The sequence below is a fragment of the Sus scrofa genome, chromosome 3, assembly GCF_000003025.6.
Source record: "Sus scrofa isolate TJ Tabasco breed Duroc chromosome 3, Sscrofa11.1, whole genome shotgun sequence".
NCBI classification, from domain to species: domain Eukaryota; kingdom Metazoa; phylum Chordata; class Mammalia; order Artiodactyla; family Suidae; genus Sus; species Sus scrofa.
In genome coordinates this window covers 32,427,676-32,435,560 of record NC_010445.4, presented here as the reverse complement: position 1 = coordinate 32,435,560, position 7,885 = coordinate 32,427,676, and the positions used below count along the sequence as shown (strand labels likewise).

The window sequence follows — 7,885 nt, the reverse complement described above, 5'->3', positions numbered from 1 at the left end:
GTGTAGGTCACAGACGCAGCTCAGATCTGGTGTTTCGGTGGCTGTGGGTGTGGGCTGGCAGCTGTAGCTCTGATTTGACCCCCAGCCTGGGAACTTCCATATGCCTTGGGTGCAACCCTAAAAAGACAAAAAGAAAGAAGAAAAGAAAAAACCCAAATCGATAAAGAAGATACTTCGAATAGTGCTAAGTGTTGGGATAAAATAAGTCAGGGTGACAGAGACAGTGATGGTAAGGCTGGGTGTTTGTTTTTTAAGGGGTGCACCCATGGCATATGAGGTTCCCAGGCTAGGGGTCGAATTGGAGCTACAGCTGCCAGTCTATACCACAGCCACAGCAACCGGGGATCTGAGCCACATCTATGACCTACACCACAGCTCGCAGCAATGCCGGATCCCTGACCCAATGAGCGAGGCCAGGGATCGAACCTGAATCCTCATGGAGCTGGTTCACAACGAGCTGGCACAACGAGCTGGTTCACATCGAGCTGGTTCACATCGTGGCACAACGGGAAAGAACCTGACAGGTTCTTTCCCGTTGTGCCACGATGGGAACTCCAGGAGGGCTGTCTTAGGCAAGGTGACTGGGGAAGGTCTCTGAAGGGTAACAGGTAGAAGAGAAGAATGACCAGCCACAGGGAATAAAGAGCAAGGGCGGGCATTCCCTCTATGGCACAACGGAATCAGCGGCATCTCTGGAGCACTGGGACACAGGTTCGATCCCCGGCCCAGGACAGTGAGTTAGGGATCCTGTTGCCAGAGCCTTGGTGTAGATCACAGGCAATTGCTTGCCCTGAGAACGCCACACGCGGCAGGGTGGCCAAAAACCAAAAAACACAAAAAGTGCAGGTGCGAAGGCCCTGGGAGGAAGTCTCTGAGCTTGTCTGAGGAGAATAGAGGCTGCTGGGACTGGAATGAGCAAAGGTAGGGGGTGGGGGGAGGAGAAATGGGCAGGCAGGGACCACCCCGAGCAGCTTTCACAGGACCTGGTAGGAGTTTGATCTTCGGGGCAATGGCAGATCCATGAAAATTTCAGCAGGAGCGTGACTGCGTCCGTTCTCGTTTTCCACAGATCATTCTGGGCCCTGCGAGGGAAACATTATTGAAAGGAGCAGGCTGGGAGGGGGGTTCCTATAGAGAGACCCAGCCCCAGGGCCCTACAAGACAGGTACCTGGTACAGGTACGGAGACAGGTACCTGGGCAGCCGCCATCGAAGCGCGTGGCTCACCGGCCAGCGGGCTGGTCCTCTTCGGCGAGGTTGCGTTATTCCAAGACTGAAGGAGACCCCCCCCTCCTGGGTGCCCGGGGCAGACAGCGAGAGCTGCAGCGCCCTGCCTGGAACTCGGGTCTAGGACCAGCCCGCGGTCAGTCAGCCCTGCCAGGGCCACATCCTCTGGTCCTTCCCACCTCCGGGGAGTGCCCGGGGCAGAAATCCGGCCCTGCCCACCCTGGACGTGCTCTGATAAGCTCCTCGTAGGGGAAGCTGTTTGTTTGGAAGGAAATGGTGCAGAATAAGCAGTGGCCACCCTGAAAAGAGGGCCAGGGCCCATTCCCAGGGCTGAGATTCCAGCGGCTTGAGGCATCAGGAGACCTTCCAGGGCCTGGGGAGGTCTGATGGAGCCAGGCACCTGCCCCACCTTGCCCCAGGGAGTCCCCAACGGTTGTCATTATTGCCATTTTGGGAGCAAGCACTCTGAGCAGCCAGGGACATGATGGCTTTTTAATCCTCGATCCTGTGAAGTGGGAAGGTCAGGATCCCATGGCGGAGTCTGCGGGGCTGACCTGGAATGAGGTCTCCCCTCCCCATCCCAACTTCATCCTTCAATCAGGCATCTTCTTGCCTCCATCCCACCCCATGCACCAGAAGAAGCCCATGTGGGGAATTACAATCACACGATGGAGGCGTTGGGCAACCTCTGCCCCTCGCCCCTGACCCCAAGGAGATTTTAAAAGATGCAGCTGCCAGGAGCCCCACCTCCAACCAATTCAGCTGGCATCTAAGGTGGAGCCAAGGCACTGGTCTTTAAAAAAAAGACATCTTCCCCAGGGGATCCTAATGTGCCGCTAGGATCAGGAGTCTCCCCTTTAGAAAATTTCCAATTCTGTGCTTCTCAGCCTTGGCTGATGAACTCAATCTCCTGGGCAGGCCCCACCCCAGACTCATTAAGCTAGGTTCGTGCAGGATGGGGTGCAGGCACTATAAATATATTTTTTCTTCTCAGGGCTGCACCTGTGGCATATGGACGTTCCCAGACTAAGGTTGAATCAGAGATGCAGCTGCCAGCCTACGCCGCAGCTCACGGCAGCACCGGATTCTTAAACCACAGAGTGAGGCCAGGGAGTAAACCCACATCCTCATGGATACCAGCTCCGTTCTTAACCTGCTGAGCCACAAGAGGAATTCACAGGCACTATATTTTTTTAAAAGCTTCTCCAGGTGACTTGAAAGGGCAGTCAGTAGGGGGAGCCTCCCATAGCTCAATCTCCCTGGTGTACCGATGGGGGACTGAGGCCCAGAGAATGGGGACCAGCCCAAGGTCACACAGCCAGCTAGCAGCAGAAGCAGACTCCCGGGTCCCAGCCTAGCACGGTGTCCCCTGACTGGGAGGTCTCAGATGAGGTCCTTGTGGCACAGCTGGGACCAGATGCTGGCCCGGGTAGGCAGCACTGAAAGAACAGCACCCAGGGACCCTCACCCTGGTATAATCCGCCCCCTTTAGGTGTAGGGGAACCTGTGCACGTGATGAGCTATGACCCCTGTGGTTCTGTTATCCTACACAGCAAAAAGGAATTTAGCAGTGGATTTTGAGTTCATCCAAAGAGGGATGACCCAGGTGAGATTAATCTCATCACAAGAGCCCTTTAGAAGCAGGGAGTTTGCTTCCGGCCAGTAGCGGAAAGGAGAATCGGAGATTCCAGGAGGACATGACTGTTGCTGGCTTTGAAAATGGGGGTCTTGGGGGCCATGGGAGCAGGAATGTGGGGAGCAGGAATGTCTCTAGGAGCCCAGAGAGGCTGGGCTGACAGCCAGCAAGGAAGCTGGGCCATGGGGTGGAACCAAGTTCCCCCAACAGCCAAAAACGCTGGGAAGTGGCCTTCCTTTCTTGGAGCCTCTGGACAGAAACCAAGAGCCGGATTTCAGCCTCCTGAAGCTCAGAGCAGAGAACCCAGTCCCGCCGCGGTGTCTGGACTTCTGACCTGCAGACCTGGGAGCTCATCAGTGCGTACTTTTTGCTTCTTTTGCGGGGAATGTGTTGAGTGGAGGGAGAACGCAATTCACTTACGAAGGCTGGTGGAGCAGGAGCCCCAAAGTCCTGACGCTCCGCCTCACAACCAGGCTTCCTCCAAAGTCCAAAGCACGTGGAACGGGGGAAACACCCAGCAGAGAGTGAGGATGAGGTTGGAAGCCTGTTGCCCCAGAGGCCAGGCAGACCGAGCAGCCAAGGGGGCCACTCGACGGGCGGGCAGGGAGCACAGCCCGGGCTCCCCCTTCCTGCAGCTGCCTCCACTTTCAGCGCATCTCAGAACTCACACCGCCGATGGCACCCCAGGAAGGCTGCGATGCATCTGCAGGTAGGAGGGGGTGGCATAGGACTTGGAACGGATCATACCGTTCCCTGGACCCCACCCCAGGTCTGTGGTGAGATCTGAGGGCCCTGGGAATGTGCACCCTGTTTTGGGCAGGACCTCCTGTCCACTTACACTTGGGAGGGGGGAGCAGGTCAGAGGGGCCGATTGCTTGCCCCGCCTGCATCGCTTCTGACAGAGGCAGTGGGACCAGTATAGACTAACAGCGGAGAGGCGGGGCTGAACTTGAACTGGGGCGGTATAAAGGCCCCGGCCTCATGCCCCCAGCGCAACCCCACCCCCCACCCCCGCCGCACTCAGCTCCTCCTGTCTGCCTCCTTTACCTTGAAAGCGTCTAAGATGACCCCCTTGCCTGGTTAAGTTGTCAACAGTCCCACCACCTGTGGATGGCATCTTGTCCCCCAGTTAACACGCTGCAACCCCCCTCCCCAACCCACCCCATTTGCTCCCTATCCCATTGTCCTGTTTTATTTCCACCTGAAATCCCCTGGTTCTTTTACTGGTTTTTGTTCCTTGTCTGTGGCTCCGACACCTGCTCTCGGCCTGAGGGCAGGGCCTCATCAATCTGGTGCCTAACCCAGCTTCTGGGGCGAATCTCTGGGCCCGGATGCTGAAGTTACAGGGAGAGCCCCCACGAGGCTCCAGAGGGAAGGGAAGGGGCTAGTGCTAAAGAGCAGAGGGCAGGGCTAACAGTGCTCCTGGATGTCCCCTCTGTGGGGTCGTCGGGCCCCCCCAGAATTTCATCCAGGACACGCCACTCCCTGCCCCTCAGGGAGTCCCTGGCAGCTCCCAGAGGTTCCCAGGGATCTGAGCTCAGAGAGACAAAGGGAAAGAGGACGAGGCTTGTGGTCCTACTGGCTCCCAGGGGAAGCTTTTCCCTGCAGTTCGTGGAGTCAGGTGCTGGTCAGGTCTGCGGTGTGGGACCAGTTTGCATGTTTTTGACGGCGGGTTCATCATGAACCAGTACTTTCATAACAGGTGACAGTTGTCAATCACCCACCTGCAGGTTGCAGCAGTGGCTATAAAGATTTCTAAACCCTCACTCCCCATGTGGGGCTCAGCAATTCAAGAGCAGTGGGAACGCTTTTAGGGTTTTAAAAAATTTGTTTATTAGAGTTGATTTACAATGCTCTGTCAATTTCTGCTGTACAGTAAAGTGACCCAGTCATATATATATATATATATATATGTGCACACATTTTTTCTCATATTATCTTCCATCATGTTCTATTACAAGAGATTGTGTATAGTTCCCTGTGCTGTACAGTGGGACCTCATTGCTTATCCCTTCTAAATGGAATACTTTGCATCTACTAACCCTAAACTCCCCGTCCATCCCACTCCCTCCCCCTCAGCAGCCACAAGGCTGTTCTCTGTCAGTGAGACTGTTTCTTTTCTGTAGGTAGGTTCATCTGTGCCATATTTTAGGTCCCACATATAAGTGATATCATATGGTATTTGTCTTTGTCTTTCTGACTGACTTCACTTATGAGAATCTCTAGTTGCATCCATGTTGCTGCAAATGGCATTATGTTGTTCTTTTTTATGGCTGCGTAGTATTCTTGTGTATATGTACCACATCGTCTTAATCCATTCATCTGTCAGTGGGCATTTCACTTGTTTCCATGTCTTGGCTATTGTAAAGAGTGCTGCCGTGAACATAGGGGTGTGGGTATCTTTTTGAATGGGAACACTTTTTGGACCATACTTTGAGCTGTGTAGCTCTGGACATACTGATGATGGGATGGATGGTTGGCTATTGGCTGTTCCAAGGCCCCAGAGACCCACCCAGAGGCTGGGCGTTAAGGTGATGGGGGCCAGCCAGGCGAGGCACTGACATCCACCATCTGAGTCCCTGCCAGAAGAGACCTGGGGTGGGAACCAGGAGCAAACCTCAGGAGCAAGGAGGGTGGGTGGGGAGGCCTCCTGCAGGCCAGACTCTATCTCCAGGACCTTCCCACAATTCAGGGGAACAATTCAGGTGTGCTCTGCCCTTGCCACCATCCACTTCGGTCTAGAGTCCTTACACTCCTCACTTCTCTCGAGATGTTTGTTTTAGACCTTCTGGCTCAGACTCCAGCTTGAGAGGAATGCATGGTACCCATAGGGCCAAGGGGCAGCTGGCTCCAGGTCCCACTGATGGGGGGGTGACACCCGCCTTCATGGAGATGGGTAGCTCCACGATGGCCACCCCGCCTGCCCCTCCCCAAGCTCTCAGGGAGCCAGAGAGGTAGAGGAGAGGCCAGATAGAAACTCGCCCCACTCTGTGGGGTGGAGGCTGTCCCTGCACCATGCAGGTGGGCCGGCCGCCACGGGGTCCGGCCAGGGAGCTCAGGAATGCCTCTCCCCCACCTCTTGCACACAGTAGGCACTTGGAGTATTTGCAAAGGCCACTGCAGCTGGGCCTGGATGGAACCCTGCCCAGCGTCCCCTCCCTGCCCTCAGGTCCTGGTGACGCATTGTTCCGATTCCTCCAGGTTTGGAATGTCTCTGTTTACCATCAATGTCAGCCTCACCCACAGACCATCCAGCTCTGAGGCCTGTTGGGTCTGGTGGGCACGTGGGGCTGAGTGATGCCAGCAGGCTGCACGTGGAGCCCCAGGCCCCCTTCTGGGTCTGCTGCATTGGACCAGGCAACTGGGCACTCTGGGCCCTAGAATCAAGTAACTGATGAGTGTCAGGCAGCGGGAGTTCCGTGTGTCCTCCCAGCCCCTCTCTCGTTGCCCCTTTCAGCAGGATATGAGGAATAACAGGTTCCCAACAACGAGCAGCCCCTTCCTTCTGAGCTTTAGGTCACACAGGCCTCTCTGCTGGACATGACCCCTCCCATCTCCCGGTCAGCCTGAGGGCTCCCTCTGTAACTAGAGGGCTTGGATGTGGATTGGACCCTCTGCCATTGCTAGCTGTGTTGCCTTGGGCAAGTTACTCCACCTCTCTGTGCCTCTGTTTGCTCACCTGTTAAGGAGAGCCTTGCGGGAAGTGCCCATGCTGTGAGGCCGAACTCACAAACAGAAGCAGAACTCCTTCTCTTTGATCCAAGCCCCGGGTCATAAACCAGATGCAGCCACCTAAGACGTGCCTGTGACTGGGGTGGGGTGGGGAGGTGACTCTGGCACTGGCTGCTTCGGATGCACGTGCTGGCAGCTGGGTCTCTGGGGACTGCAGCAGCAGGGCTCATTGGGGCTACCAGGGCAGTTGCATGCTTGTTAAAGCCCCCCCCCCCATAGTGTATGTTATCTGTATCTACTGTACAAACCCAGTATCATCTCCCACCCTGAACACAGAGCAACCTAATTTTTTTAGAAAAAGAAACCTTTTCTGCTTAAATTAGCCAGAGTAGGGGGTTCCCACTGTGCCTCAGCAGAAACGAGCCTGACTAGTGACCATGAGGATGCAGGTTTGATCCCTGGCCTCGCTCACTGGGTTAAGGATCTGGCATTGCTCTGGCTCTGGTATAGGCCAGCAGCTGCAGCTCTGATTCAACCCCTAGCCTGGGAACTTCCACAGGCTACAGGAATGGACCTCACCCCCCCACCTCAAAAATTAGCCAGGGTAGATTCTGCTATATGCACCTAAGACCCTTAATGAATTCCTGGAGCAATAATAATATCTGTTGCCCAGGCTCGTTGTGAGGATTAAATGTCTCTACAGCCTTGGGGCAGCAAGAGTGTCTTCCTTGTATCCGGGGTGCCCAGCTTCATGGTTTGGGGATGGTGTCCTATGCCTGTGTCCCAGAGCACACCCCCCCACAGGCAAGGTGCTTTTCCCTGCCTGAGCCTTCCTTCTTCCTTCAGAAGCCCAAAAAACACACCAAGTCCCAGGGTCTTTCTGAGCTCCCCTCATATCCTATGTCACAGGGCCCCGCCCTCTGAGTCCGGCATTGAAATAAGACGTGTCTACCCCACAGGTCGGATCCCTACAGCTGGGAGCATCCCCTGCCCCCATGGGAGACTGGGCGGCATTGAGCCTCTTGACCCAGAGGCATGTCCCCAGCCCCTGAAACAGCTGACTAGTAATACTAGTGTAGATCTGGGACCCCTGGGTCCCAGCTGATGACTCAGCCAGTCCTGGTTATGATGCCCCTGCCGTGGGTCACTTCCTGGGACAGCAAGCTCAGCCATGGTGGTGGGCTGGTGGGGAGGGGGACTTGGTGGAGGCAGCTCTCAGAACCCACTGCCTTGCAGTCCCGGAACTACCTAGTCCCAACTTTCCATTCATGGGGATCTGCCCCCGCACAGCCCCTCTGGGGCAGGGCTGGGCCCTCCACACCCCACCCTGGCATCTTAAAAGTAATCTGTC

The 7,885-nt window shown here is 55.6% G+C and overlaps 1 long non-coding RNA gene across 1 annotated transcript; it reads right to left on the bottom strand.

Moving 5' to 3' along the window:
• LOC110259935 lies at positions 535-1,352 on the bottom strand. The gene is made up of 2 exons (XR_002342425.1): positions 1,170-1,352; positions 535-1,082 (listed from the first exon to the last, which is right to left on the bottom strand). It is a non-coding gene; the product is annotated as an uncharacterized LOC110259935 (long non-coding RNA).